This window comes from Schistocerca nitens, chromosome 4, assembly GCF_023898315.1.
Source record: "Schistocerca nitens isolate TAMUIC-IGC-003100 chromosome 4, iqSchNite1.1, whole genome shotgun sequence".
NCBI classification, from domain to species: Eukaryota; Metazoa; Arthropoda; class Insecta; order Orthoptera; family Acrididae; genus Schistocerca; species Schistocerca nitens.
The window spans coordinates 414,742,415-414,758,529 of NC_064617.1; positions in this window are offsets into that span (position 1 = coordinate 414,742,415).

Sequence of the window (16,115 nt, forward strand, 5' to 3'; positions counted from 1 at the left end):
CGTCTGGATAATAGAGATTTTGTCCTAGAGAATGATTGTCTAAATGTAGTATCCACTGATTCCTACATTTTATGTTAATAGCATTACAATTAGGCACAGGTACCTCTTCAGATCTGACCATGGACAATTCTATCCGCCTACCCGTGTTCATCAAACTTAATTTTCCCCGAGAAAGGTTGATTACTGCGTCCCTTTCTCTCAAAAAATCTACCCCCAAAATGCAGGCTACCTTTAGACCCTTTACTACCAGAAATGAGCACGCTATGGCTTCTCCCCCTATACACATCTCTACTCGCACTTGGAGTTTAATTATTTGTCGCTGTGCACTGATGGCTCCAGTGACTTTGCAATCGTTCACAGGAAAACCCCCATGAACCATGGACCTTGCCGTTGGTGGGGAGGCTTGCGTGCCTCAGCGATACAGATAGCCGTACCGTAGGTGCAGCCGTAATTTTTCCCGAGGACATGCAGGTTTACTGTATGATTAAATGATGATGGCGTCCTCTTGGGTAAAATATTCCGGAGGTAAAATAGTCCCCCATTCGGATCTCCGGGTGGGGACTACTCAAGAGGACGTCGTTATCAGGAGAAAGAAAACTGGCATTCTACGGATCGGAGCGTGGAATGTCACATCCCTTAATCGGGCAGGTAGGTTAGAAAATTTAAAAAGGGAAATGGATAGGTTAAAGTTAGATATAGTGGGAATTAGTGAAGTTTGGTGGCAGGAGGAACAAGACTTTTGGTCAGGTGATTACAGGGTTATAAATACAAAATCAAATACGGGTAATGCAGGAGTAGGTTTAATAACGAATAAAAAAATAGGAGTGCGGGTTAGCTACTACAAACACCATAGTGAACGCATTATTGTGGCCAAGATAGACACAAAGCCCATGCCTACTACAGTAGTACAAGTTTATATGCCAACTAGCTCTGCAGATGATGAAGAAATTGATGAAATGTATGACGAGATAAAAGAAATTATTCAGGTAGTTAAGGGAGACGAAAATTTAACAGTCATGGGTGACTGGAATTCGTCAGTAGGAAAAGGGAGAGAAGGAAACATAGTAGGTGAATATGGATTGGGGGGAAGAAATGAAAGAGGAAGCCGCCTTGTAGAATTTTGCACAGACCATAACCTAATCATAGCTAACACTTGGTTCAAGAATCATAAAAGAAGGTTGTACACCTGGAAGAATCCTGGAGATACTAAAAGGTATCAGATAGATTATATAATGGTAAGACAGAGATTTAGGAACTAGGTTTTAAATTGCAAGACATTTCGAGGGGCAGATGTGGATTCTGACCACAATCTGTTGGTTATGATCTTCAGATTGAAACTGAAGAAACTGCAAAAAGGTGGGAATTTAAGGAGATGGGACCTGGATAAACTGAAAGAACCAGAGGTTGTAGAGAGTTTCAGGGAGAGCATAAGGGAACAATTGACAGGAATGGGGGAAAGAAATACAGTAGAAGAAGAATGAGTAGCTCTAAGGGATTAAGTAGTGAAGGCAGCAGAGGATCAAGTAGGTAAAAACACGAGGGATAATAGAAGTCCTTGGGTAACAGAAGAAATATTGAATTTAATTGATGAAAGGAGAAAATATAAAAATGCAGTAAATGAAGCAGGCAAAAAGGTATACAAACGTCTCAAAAATGAGATCGACAGGAAGTGCAAAATGGCTAAGCAGGGATGGCTAGAGGACAAATGTAAGGATGTAGAGGCTTGTCTCACTAGGGGTAAGATAGATACTGCCTACAGGAAAATTAAAGAGACCTTTGGAGAGAAGAGAACCACTTGTATGAATATCAAGAGCTCAGATGTCAACCCAGTTCTAAGCAAAGAATGGAAGGCAGAAAGGCGGAAGGAGTATATAGAGGGTTTATACAAGGGCGAAGTACTTGAAGACAATATTATGGAAATGGAAGATGATGTAGATGAAGACGAAATGGGAGATAAGATACTGCGTGAAAAGTTTGACAGAGCACTGAAAGACCTGAGTCGAAACAAGGCCCCGGAGGTAGACAACTATTCATTAGAACTACTGATGGTCTTGGGAGAGCCAGTCATGACAAAACTCTACCATCTGGTGAGCAAGATGTATGAGACAGGCGAAATACCCACAGACTTCAAGAATAATATAATAATTCCAATCCCAAAGAAAGCAGGTGTTGACAGATGTGAAAATTACCGAACTATCAGCTTAATAATTCACAGCTGCAAAATACTAACGCGAATTCTTTACAGAAGAATGGAAAAACTGGTAGAAGCGGACCTCGGGGAAGATCAGTTTGGATTCCGTAGAAATGTTGGAACACGTGAGGCAATACTAACCTTACGACTTATCTTAGAAGAAAGATTAAGAAAAGGCAAACCTACGTTTCTAGCATTTGTAGACTTAGAGAAAGCTTTTGACAATGTTAACTGGAATAATCTCTTTCAAATTCTGAAGGTGGCAGGGGTCAAATACAGGGAGCGAAAGGCTATTTACAATTTGTACAGAAACCAGATGGCAGTTATAAGAGTCGAGGGCCATGAAATGGAAGCAATGGTTGGGAAAGGAGTGAGACAGGGTTGTAGCCTCTCCCCGATGTTATTCAATCTGTATATTGAGCAAGCAGTAAAGGAAACAAAAGAAAAATTCGGAGTAGGCATTAAAATTCATGGAGAAGAAGTAAAAACTATGAGGTTCGCCGATGACATTGTAATTCTGTCAGAGACAGCAAAAGACTTGGAAGAGCAGTTGAACGCAATGGATAGTGTCTTGAAAGGAGGATATAGGATGAACATCAACAAAAGCAATACGAGGATAATGGAATGTAGTCGAATTAATTCCATCTACTATTGCTTGGTGGGCCTGTTTCATATCGGTCATCGAACCTCCTTTACCGATCATTGTTCACCGGTGGACTACTGCCGTTCCGGTCTCTACCTCTATTCCGGTTTTCTGCATAATCTTGTCTCCTATTGTTACCTCCGCCGTTTACATTATTTGGTGGAGGCGTGTTATTTCGACCATTTCTGTAACCTTTTCCGTTACTTCTGCCTTAACATCCTCCTGAATCAGGTCAACTGAGTCCATAACAGACAAGAAATGTTCCATGTCGTTCTCCGGTACGTGTATAAGTTTTTCCTTTACGTGTATCGGCAAGTGTGATTTCAAAAGTCTGATCAAATCCCGGGATGAAATCTGCTCGTCCCAGTAACGGGTCTTATTAATGTGTTTCTCAAAATATTTTCGCAAATTGCCTAATCGTGGAGAATACAGCTCTGGATTATATACCTCTCTCCGTAATCTCTCCTGAATACATGTTGACCAATATTTGGCCAAGAATGCCCTTTCAAATTGCTCATATGTGTCGCTACTATCAGCTGCTTCGGTTGCCCATAATGCAGCATCTCCTTGTATGCAAGACTTAACGTACTGTATTTTCTGTGGATGACTCCAAACACTAAGCAAAATGTTTCTAAATCCCTTGATAAATACTACAGGGTGAACAGATTTCTTCTCCGTTGTAAGGATCTGAAACTGTCGGTTTTTAATCAGGCTTTCTTCAATAACTATTTTGGAGTGACATGTATTTGTTTCGCTAACATTGGATGCCTGTTCTGTCTCGCAGTCGCAATTTTTCACTGCTGTTTTTATATCCCTATCATTGTTTTACCTCGCTGGCGTCACTGTGTAAGCTGGTACCTGTAATAGATCACAATTTCAATTACCAAAATGAATAAATGTGCATTGGTGGCCCCCACGTTGGGCGCCAGTGTGGCGTTTGCTGTGTTATTTAGTGGTTTGGAATTTAACTAATTTGTAAATGGAAATGATAATCTTATTTTATTACATTGAGTAATTACTAAGCTGGTACCTGTAATAGATTACAATTTCAATTACCAAAATGAATAAATGTGCATTGGTGGCCCCCACGTTGGGCGCCAGTGTGGCTTTTGCTGTGTTATTTAGTGGTTTGGAATTTAACTAATTTGTAAATGGAAATGATAATCTTATTTTATTACATTGAGTAATTACTAAATAATTTTTCTCCCGGCTAAAGATTTGATCAAGTTGCTAAAGAACTCCGCCGTGCAATAAGCTGTTATCCAGCTCCGCAAGACGACGGTTGACATTCCGCTGCCACAGCGGAATGTCAGTGTGCACCACCCCTCTTAGGTCCTGCACTTCCGCACTCGAGCCCAAGTCTTTGGCCTCAATCGCGGCGTGCACCTTCTAGTCTATTTTTTGATTAAGGTCGGTGTCTTTTGGCTCTAACAAGTTCGTAAATTCCTTTTCAATTTTGTTCGCCTGTCCGGACATTTTCTGTTCTATAGCTTGACTTGTGTCAATTTATAATTTTTCCATCCTGTTAGCCAGTACACTGATTTCATCTAAGATACTGGCGTTAGCCACCTGGATATTATCTACTCTTTCGCTCAGTTCTTGCACCGCTTTGGGTATGCTTTCATAGTTTTGTCTCAAACTAACAATCTCACTTTCCATAGCTTCCAAAGATTGCATTAACTGCAAGTCTCTCTCATGCTGTCATCGATCACGCTCTGCTTGTTTAGCATCACGTTCCATTTCTCGTTCTGCATGCATAGCATAACGTTCTCTATCGCTTTCTGCTTGCATAGCATCACGTTCCTTATCGTGTTCTGCTTGCTTACGTGCAAATTCAGCTACCAATTTCTAGTCACGCTCTGCTTGTTCATGCACAAACGTAGCTTGGAGATTGAGCATTGGAGATTGAGCATGCCCTCGAACATAACTCTTAATGATTGCACTTCTGACACCTCACCACTGTCTGGTCTGTGTCTAGTGCGTGTGGGTGGCACAGTATTTCTACTTTCAACTGAATCACTGGCTGGCAGTGGCCACATTTCTGGCCCTTCTGCCCCCAGATACTCATATTGTACTTCCTGAACTACGCCACTAATATTGCTTTGTGCCCCACTTTCTAACTCTGTATCACTGCTTGCTAACTGCTGTTCATTATCCATGTTTATATTTTTCTGACTACGCAATCTAACCATAGTCAACAAAAGAAACAAAATCTGAACTAAATATCCTAACACTCAGGTTTCACTGACATAATCACACAAGAAATGGTCATTTGTTGAAACACTCTTATTATATACTACGATAACTAACTACTCAAATGTCCTGCTATTTAAAAAAAAACACTAACAACAACCACACCACTAATGATCCGAGAACACCGCACTGAGGCTACTTTACTACCCACAGGACAACTACACTGTAGCTTTACCTTTTGGTGAGATATCTTGGGTGCAGCTGCCCCCTGGTATTGTGGTAGGTAATTAATTTTTTGATATAATGAGCTCTCTTCTTCAGCTTGCCTCTGGCTATATAGTGTTCTCATGCAAAAAATGATATACAGGTATTACCACACAATATTGGTTAGGCAATACATACAATACATGAAAAAATTATTAATAGTTCTCCAACAAGGTTAGACTACAATAATTCCCTAAATATCTCATGGGTATTTTGTGGACACTGCTTATTCGTGCCCCACGTTGGGCGCGAGTTTAATGAAAAAATATATATATATATATAAATATATTTGTTATGTACTATGAATGGATGAAAATGGGGAAGAAATGGCTTTAAAAATTTTTGTTATTTACGCTTTCATTACGAACTTTGTTGTAGAACTCTTTTTTTTTACGTGTGGTAATAAAAATTCATTTACACAGAATTAAGCACATTTAAAATTACGTGAACTTTAGCAACTCTCTCATGCTGATAAATTGAAACTAACTGATTAATAACATTTATGACTTTGAAAATTATTTGAATTAAATTTTTTACGTATTTCGGCCTTGGCACACATTTTCTAAATGCAGTGGGTTTTTAAATATTTACTGAATTCTTTCCCGGCATTAGCTATGGAACACAAGACACTCTCTGTTAGAATAAAATGGTTAAATATTGCCAAGCAGACCTGAACGTTTAATCATTATTTACAAAACACACTTCACTATACGTTTAAGTTATTTGCTTTAGAAATTGAAAGAACCAACAGATTAATATCTTCAAACCGAGCGAGGTGGCGCAGTGGTTAGCACACTGGACTCGCATTCGGGAGGACGACGGTTCAATCCCGTCTCCAGCCATCCTGATTTAGGTTTTCCGTGATTTCCCTAAATCGTTTCAGGCAAATGCCGGGATGGTTCGTTTGAAAGGGCACGGCCGATTTCCCTCCCAATCCTTCCCTAACCCGAGCTTGCCCTCCGTCTCTAATGACCTCGTTGTCGACGGGACGTTAAACACTAACCACCACCACCAACAACTACTTCAACGTAAATTATCCGCCTATGAATGCACAAATGTAAAACCAGTAATAAATTCAGTCAGCCTCAGGATCGCTGTAAAAGAAAAATGTTTCGTAATTCACTGCTAATTTTACCTGCTCCCGATTTACCGGTTTGGTTAATTTTATAGCGGAACAATTTTTTAAATGTGCCGCCGCTGCAAATCGTTTTGTCGCGGCACAGCCCAGCAACACCAACGATAATCGCTAAAAGTGCTGAAAATTCTTTAAAGAAATATTATAGATGGCATGGGCAAGCTAATTTACATTAGTAATACACAATTTTGATAAATTATAATGTATTTATACCACAACAGTAATTAAAATTACACACCTTTATAATTTCTCCTCTAATGGCGGCTAAAGACAGATACAGACAAAAGAAGTCTACTCATGCATATAATGCTACGTCACATTTTCCTCTCTCTCTCAGCTCTCGAGGAAGACGACGAAGAATGCACATTATGTAGTGCTATTTATACTATTGCTGAATATTAATCTCTCTTTGTAATCTTATAACATTATTTTCCTCTGTGGCTATATTTTACATTTTTTCATCGCAGATATTAACAAATTTCGTAATTACATTATGAGTATAGAAATATTACAATCATAAATACACCGAGAATATTATTACAGAAAGTATTACAATAATAACCAACGCCCTTTATACAAAATTAAATAATATTTTTTGTTAAACAATTACAGTACATACGAATTGCTTCATTGCGGCGTACATAGTACAATTAAATGTCATTTCAGTTTATTAACAGTGTGTGTGCTGCCAGGGAACGTTACAGGTGGTGGTGGTGCTAAGTCCCTTTGGGACCAAACTGCTGAGGACATCGATTCCTAAGCTTACAAGCAACTTAATCTAACTTACGCTAAGGACAACACAGACACACACACACACACACACACTCATGCCCGAGGGATGACTCGAACCTCCGAGTGGGGGGGGGGGGGGCGGGAGCCGCACTAACCGTGGCAAGGCGCCACAGACTGCACGGCTACCCCGCGTGGTAATCGAAGACACACAGACAGCTCCTTACCACCTGTACTTCTTCATGTTTGTTATTTGCCCCGACGGCGATGTGATATTTCAACAGTATGACTGTCCTTGTCTCGGAGCCAGAACCACGTTGCAGTGGTTTGAGGCGTACTACAGTTAACTCACGTTGATGTCTCGGTAACCAAATTCACTTGATGTAAATCCTATGGAAGCCATCTAGGTCTCTATGGGGCGCCATCACCGCAGACGCAAATCAGCTGCTGGATATTTAAACGAAATGCATGACCTGTGCGTAGACATCTAGTGCCCAATACGTAAAGAATAATACCAATAAACTGTAGGAACCCTGACACGCAGAGTCATTCTAAAGACGGACAAACAAGATATTAAGCAGGTGGTCACAATGTTGTAGCTCATCAGTGTATGTTGCAGATGGTAAAATCATGTCAGTTCGCGATAGCTTTCCACATCTTATTTCCCCCTGTGGCCGGGCGGAGTGGCCGCGCGGTTCTAGGCGCTGCAGTCTGGAAGCGAGCTACCGCTACGGTCGCAGGTTCGAATCCTGCCTCTGGCATGGATGTGTGTGATGTCCTTAGGTTAGTTAGGTTTAATTAGTTCTAAGTTCTAGGCGACTGATGACCTCCGAAGTTAAGTCGCATAGTGCTCAGAGCCAATCGAACCATTTTCCCCCTTGTGTATAGCACGCCCATTTCATTACCAGTATGTTGCTTGGATATTTAATCGACATGATTGTGTGAATCAGTATATCCACTAACACCATGTGGCTAGTTTTCCCTGTTAACCACATTGTTTAACTAAATAGGAACCATAACTTTATCAAATGACTTCATACGAGTTAACCAGTCATCAAACTAATGCAGTCTGATGACTGCCTATTTTTGGAGGTGGCTGTCACTAGTATTAGTGTACTGTGAATGTGCAACATTAATTAATGTGAACAATTCGACTTGTACGGTGTGCTGTTCGTGTATTACTACGAGGGTGTGCAGAAATGTAATGCTCCCGAGTTTTAGTGCGATAACTCCTTAAAGTTTTTAAATAATGCACACTTTATGCATATTCTACATCCATAATCTTCGTGTCTGAATATATGTTTTTCAACATAGTAGCCCAGCTGACGAACAAATTTCTCGCAGCGAGAGACCACTTTGTTGATGTCGTCGTTGTGGAATGTTTCACGTTGTTGACAGAGTCACAACCTTAGCTCTGCTTGCACCACTTCTTCATCACTATCGAAGTGAAGTTGTCGCAGGTATCTGTAAATTTAGGAAACTGATGAAAATCAGATGGGTCCCAATCGGGACTGTATGGAGGATAATTGGTAAAACTGACACAAAGGTGTCGGATAACTGCAGATGTCGCAACGCTCGTGTGCGATCTGGCATTGTTATGCTGAAGACGAGGGTGCTCCATATGCAGACGGACTTTCTACATTCGTGTTTTCAGGTTTCAGAGGCTCTCGAAGTACCTTGGAGAGTTCATGACTGTGCCTTTAGGCACGAATTCCAAGTGTACTACACCTTGAACGTTCAGTAAAATTGTGTGCATGACTTTGCATCCTACTGACATGGTGCTGATCTTTCTCGGTGTCGGTGCCCCTTTGTAGTTTAACTCCAGTGTTGCTCTCTTGTATTTGGGGTCCAAATGGTAACACGAACAACGCAGCGTCGTACATTACTGATGGTGATACATTCAACACGTTACACAGCTTTCATTGTACTATGGGTTTTAATTGGAAATCCGTTTTCTGCGCTCAGAAACTCATTTGGAGTAACCTGTTTCTCCGCACCGACATAGTTAGGTTACACTCCGCTATCTTACACGCTACAGCTGAGAGCCCCTAGTGGCAGATGGTTGCAATTTGCGTCATCGAGGTAGGGAAGTTGACAAAGTAATCACCTATAGTGAGAACAAAACTCAAAAATTCGTAACCATTACTTTTCAGCATGTCCCCATATTATACTTGGGGGCTTCCTTTAATGTTGCTTACACTGTGTATTTACATCTAAGAACACTGTGTGTCACCAAAACGTGAGTAGGTATACGCAATGTGAGTCAACTATGCAAAGTTTCTGTTTGAGCGTTAGGAACCTTGATAAGCAGTTATCATTTTGTAGATCGTTCAGATCATTTAAATCATTCCCAATGCGTGTCTTTAAAACAGAAGATCAAGGAAAGAGGCAGCCTGCAGACCTCTGTATACATTGTCCGTGACCGTGCTACTATAGCAGCTTTTAGTTTAAGACGACCTGAAAGTGAGCTTAAAAAATCGTTGCAACATATAGCTCTCACAGTAGGTACTACATGATGTTAATAAATCTACGTATACTTTTTCCAGCAGCATACGGTTTCCACTATAAAAAGTTATATTGTACCTACACTAGGTGGTCCGGTCTTTTTCACAACAGAAAAGCTGTTTGCGGAGTACATTTAACAGACATTCACTAACAAAATGGTAAACTTAAATGTTTTATCCTCATTCCCACAGAATATTTTCCTATCCACCAAGATATATCAAATATAGAAAATTATTGTTTTTGATGTCATATTCGAACGAGATCTTGTTCTTTACTTCATTGCAGTCAGCATGCAAGCTGCAGTAGCTGAAGAGCTGATTCGCTCACCATGCAGTATTTAACATGCAAGGGACATGAAAGGGAAGCAGTTGTTGGGAAGGGAGTAAGACAGGGTTGTAGCCTCTCCCCGATATTATTCAATCTGTATATTGAGCAAGCAGTAAAGGAAACAAAAGAAAAATTCGGAGTAGGATTTAAAATCCATGGAGAAGAAATATAAACTTTTAGGTTTGCCGAGGACATTGTAATTCTGTCAGAGACAGCAAAGGACTTGGAAGAGCAGTTGAACGGAATGGGTAGTGTCTTGAAAGTAGGATATAAGATGAATATCAGCAAAAGCAAAACTAGGATAATGGAATGTAGTCGAATTAAGTCGGGTGGTGCTGAGGAAATTAGATTAGGAAATGGGACACTTAAAGTAGTAAAGGGGTTTTGCTATTTGGGGAGCAAAATAACTGATCATGGTCGAAGTAGAGAAGATGTAAAATGTAGACTGGCAATGGCAAGGAAAACGTTTCTGAAGAAGAGAAATTTGTTAACATCGAGTATAGATTTAAGTGTCAGGAAGTCGTTTCTGAAAGTATTCGTATGAAGTGTAGCCATGTATGGAAGTGAAACATGGATGATAAATAGTTTGGACAGGAAGAGAATAAAAGCTTTCGAAATGTGGTGCTACAGAAGAATGCTGAAGATTAGATGGGTAGATCACATAACTAATGAGGAGGTATTGAATAGAATTGGGGAGAAGAGAAATTTGTGGCACAACTTGACTAGTAGAAGGGATCGGTTGGTAGGACATGTTCTGAGGCATCAAGGGATCAAAAATTTAGTATTGGAGGGCAGCGTGGAGGCTAAAAATCGTAGAGGGAGACCAAGAGATGAATACACTAAGCAGATCAGAAGGATGTAGGTTGCAGTAGGTACTGAGAGATGAAGAAGCTTGCACAGGATAGAGTAGCATGGAGAGCTGCATCAAACCAGTCTCAGGACTGAAGACCACAACAACAACAGCAAAAGTAACTGAAGAACTGCATAACGCATCCCACAGAAGTTATCCAAGGGAATTAGTTGACTCGTAGGCAACTTTAAAATCTTCATCAGGTTAAATTTTGTTGGCTATCTGTATATTCAAAATGCAATTTGGGCCATAAATATTGGATAACAGTAGTTGAAGTGCATTTCAGATATACATGGGTTGCCACTCAAAAGACTAAAAGTGGTACTCTGGTTGCAAATGAACTTCGAGAAATATATAGAAGCAGTAGTGGGATTCTAATGCATTCACAGACAGACTTTCGTAAAGAATTATACAACACTGATTTCAAGAATTAAATGAGAAAATACGGGGTGTATCATAGTTAATAACTGAAACGCATACAGTTTAAAGTACATTATACTAGAAGTACAATAAATGAATGCTTGGTGCTTCGCAGTTTTCACATCTTTATCAAAACACAATTTCTATGCATTATGACCTGCACTTGAAATCGTTTATTTGCCAAAATCGGTTTTTGGTTTTATAACACATCACCAATGGCATTTGATACAAGGAAACAAACAACAGGTGCATCGATTTCTAAAAATGCAGATATTTATCAGTAATATAAGTCATTGCCATAGAAGTGTATAACGTAAGTAGAAGTTTGTACCGTTGCAATTTTGTACAAATCGATGGGCATACAGTTGTTTGTTTCTCTGTATCGGATGCCACTGATGAGGTATTATAAATCCGCAAACCAGTTTGGCAAATCAACGATTTCCAGTGCACCTCATGGTAAAAAGAAAATGTCTTTTAAGAAGTAAAATGTCTAGCAGTCATGGCCTCTAAAACTGCACGAGTTCAGCGCCATGGGTAGTTGTTCATTTTGGCTACTGTCAAAGGCATCTGTTCAACTGAACATGTGCTCGTAGGTATACATATTACAGCCTGTGCTCACTAGACGATTTTTTTCTTGTTACAATCCACACCATCTTACCACAAAGTGAATAAAATAAGGTGCACGAAGCAGGCGAGATTTCTTTAGCACTATCGAAGATGAAGTGGTGCTAATAACTCCTGAGGTAAGCGTTCAGTGACCTTTTTGCTTCTAGTATCGTGTATGCTATTGCGCCATTAAAGCTGAGGCTTTTTATCGTTTTCTAATTCGAAAGCTCCGTTGTGGAGCTATTCAATAGAACTCTTAAACGTAAGATGTTGAAAAGTTTCCTATGTAAGATCGCGGCACCTTCTCAGTTGCCGAGTTCCTAGATGGAAGTGTTCAGATTCTCTGACTCCGTTTGAGAAGTAGAACACAATAAGGTATATACACTGACGCTCATCACTTTCATAACTACCGAACTCTGAGATGGTAATGTTTGAATTTTCTGATACCGTATGAGAGTTTGAAGGCGTTTCCTCTGTAAAATCCTATCACCTTCGTAAGTACCGAGCTCTGAGATGAGAGTGTTTAAATTTTTTCATATATTATGAGAATTCGAACACAATAAGGTATATAAATTTGCGCGCAAGTCGCTTGAAGCTGCTCTAAAAAAAATAAAAATGCCAACATAATGGACAATCTCTGATTTGCGGCAGAGGAGCTATGCGCTCAGTAACACGCAGCGAATAAGTAGGTAATTAAGTGCATTAGGACACTCTGAAGTTAGTTCTCTGATCGAGAGTATGTTTACTGACTACTTTTGCCGCTGATTTAATGTATTGTTGAAAGTCTGCCACCTTGTAAAGTTTGGAATTCTAAAAGCTTGATGATAAGAGTCGTAAAAGGTTGAATACGAACCATAATTGTGGTTGCACCTGAAGAATTAGGGAAACATATCATTCCTTAATGTGAAAAAGTAACTAAATTTTTTTTATTTCAGGTGATACAGCGTATATGAATCCCGACGTGTTGCATGTCGGAATAGAATTTGGGGCGGATGCACTTTAGAGCCTGCGCAGGTCAGAGCTTTCCTGGGAGAATTTTTATTCGCCTCAAAGGTGTTTTCTTCCGTTTGAGATTTTCCAAGGAAGGATTATGCTTCTCGGATTCCAGTACAAAATTATGTCTTTGCAAGGAAAATTCCGAACGGTCTATTACGACAGTCCAGTACAATTCTGTGTTGTAGCCTACGACGAGCTTAGTAGCGAGATGTCAGAGGGCAGAAGACTAAATTTGCCGAGCTCCAGAAATCCAATACCAGGAAGGAGTGCCACTTAATAAGAGCACTGCTACATAAAACAAACATTACATACATATTTCGGATTCTTTCTTCGAAACTGCAATCAAATTTCAGATAACAGATAACGTCGAACAGATGAAAATAAACTTCCTCGTGATGCATAAAACGTGCACAAGGTACTTACAAACGTATCTATATCTGCTGCCTTTTTTGACACTATTTGTGATCCAGCAGCCAAAAGGAATTCAGACACAAAGGAATTCATACTGACTCCTGGATCAAAAATGCTATCGGACAAGTCTGCAGGTGCACAATAGGCTCTAACTCTTACAGGAATCGCGATATGCCACGACTGATGTGGATAATGGACAAGGAGAACTATATTTGAAGTGTGTGGCCACAGTCAAAGACAAACAGTCACGAAACTCTGTAGGCAAAAACTGCCACCTTTTGACACTGACGTGCGGTCTGGGCGCTTCAGTCTGGAACCGCGTGACCGCTCCGGTCGCAGGTTCGAATCCTGCCTCGGGCATGGATGTATGTGATGTCCTTAGGTTAGTTAGGTTTAAGTAGTTCTAAGTTCTAGGGGACTGATGACCACAGAAGTTAAGTCCCATAGTGCTCAGAGCCATTTGAACCATTTTTTACGCCGAAGCCATGCTAGCGCTGAGTGGCTTGCCTGTGGCAACACAAGAACGACGTGATACTAAAGAAGAACTCGATATTTTCAGTACTGTTACATTATGTTTACTATTCACCATACGGGGTGGTAAATCTTCCAGGGCGAATAGGGAAATGTAATTAAAGTAATATCCCACCTCTATGCCACCTGTGTGGCCTTCTCCTTATTTAGGTGCCTATCTTAAACTAATGTGTATCCTGCATAAAATCGACCCTTGCCAGTCTTATAAGCCACTTCTTTCTGACGGGGAGTGAAAGTAAACTATTACTTTATGTAAATAAAACACAAACGCATTCATATTGGACTACAAAACATATTACACTATTGATAAAATATTAAAGTCCTCTATTCGTCTATACCCACATGCCCTATGCAATCCAATACGTTTCCTTGCTTTATGAACTTCTTATGACAAGCTAATTTTAACAAATTCTTGGCTGCTTATACAGGACCATTATAATTACTTGCAACTACGTCTTTCGCTACGGTCGCAGGTTCGAATCCTGCCTCGGGCATGGATGTTTGTGATGTCCTTAGGTTAGTTAGGTTTAACTAGTTCTAAGTTCTAGGGGACTAATGACCTCAGCAGTTGAGTCCCATAGTGCTCAGAGCCATTTGAACCAACTACGTCTTTCCCTACACAATCTCGCAGGTAACCGCAGAAATATACTGATACGTATGTTTATGTGGCCGGACATGTTTTTGTGGCCGGCTTGTGTGGCCGTGCGGTTCTAGGCGCTTCAGTCTGGAACCGCGTGACCGTTACGGTCGCAGGTTCGAATCCCGCCTCGGGCATGGATGTGTGTGATGTCCATAGGTTAGTTAGGTTTAAGTAGTTCTACTTTCTAGGGGACTGATGACCTCAGACGTTAAGTCCCATAGTGCTCAGAGCCATTTGAACCATTTTTTATATTTTTGTGAAATTGAGGTAGGAACATAAGTAGGCCTCGTTGAGAACGTTTTAGATTGTTTGGCTAAGACTGTGAAACGTCCAAACATTTTTATACAATAGTGACACAGTGGAATGGTGGTTTAGATTTAGCGAATCTCATTAAGAGCCGAACTTATGATGACAACTAGCCATCCCTAAAATGGTCATTTATTATTCGTAACATTATCAACTTAACTCTGAGCTTCATTTGGAAATCGAAAAAGAGATATTTTTGATTGGAGCTAAATTTATAGCGACCAAGTAAGGGCCGAAATACAATCGCATTTAATGTGCTTCTCCCCTCCACATACACATACTCAGTCGTCAAACAGTATATCATATTTATACAGGCCAGCTGCTTGCCAACGCTGCAGTAGCGAAACTGCAGAAAATCTCTGTGAGTTTCGTGACTCTTACGTTTCACGCAGGTGTGGGTAAGTTGAGAATTGGGTGTGACAGGAGACGTGCTAGTGTTGTCCGTGAAGTTGCAATGCCACCGTGTCTGGAGGGCTCAGAGGTCAGACAGTTTGCCTAGTAAACAGCAGACACGCACACCAGTCCCAGTCCGATATCAGTTTTCAGGTTTCCAGATTGATTTAAATCAGTGCCCTCTTGCAGCCCAGGTCTGTTAATTCTTCGTGTGGTACTTTGAAATAGACTGATGTGGTAGAAGATCTAATAAGTCAGTACAATAGCACAATACAAACAACAATTATCATAGAAATTTTGATTTTAAAGACCAAGATGATAGACACTACTCGACGATGAGTGCTCGTAATTTCCAAATACACACAAGATAAATCCACGAAAATCTAAATTCAAAATCATCATATTTCTGAGAATTATCAAACATAACATTATTTCTGAAAGAGGCCTCACCTCCAAATAATATAAGGACGGAGGTGGAGGAAGGAGGGGGTAACGGCAGTGACCACGTCGCCTGACCATCATTACCTCCAGTACTATCCATAGGGACATATCTGATTGATTGTTTCATCTTAATAGCTGGTAAAATAATTGGAAGAGGGTAAGGAAACATGAGCGGGCGAATATTACATAATGTTTTCAAAGTGAAAAATATCATGGATCCCTCTCTGTCCCTAATGCAGGCAACCCACGGATCACAGATCAAATTTGTTCCTGAGAGAGCATTACCTTCCTCCTACAGATTTTATTAATCAGTATAGAGAGCATTACCTTCCTCCTACAGATTTTATTAATCAGTGTAGCCATAGTCCATTTATCGTTTTTATGCTTTTGTTGCCGATAATTTTCTTGAGTTCATTTGATTACGACAACTAGATAACGTCTGGTAATTCACCATGGCAAACAGAGAGGTTTTATGTGGTAAAATTTCTTGTAATTACTCGAGAATAATACAGAGAAACTAGAGAAAACGTAAAA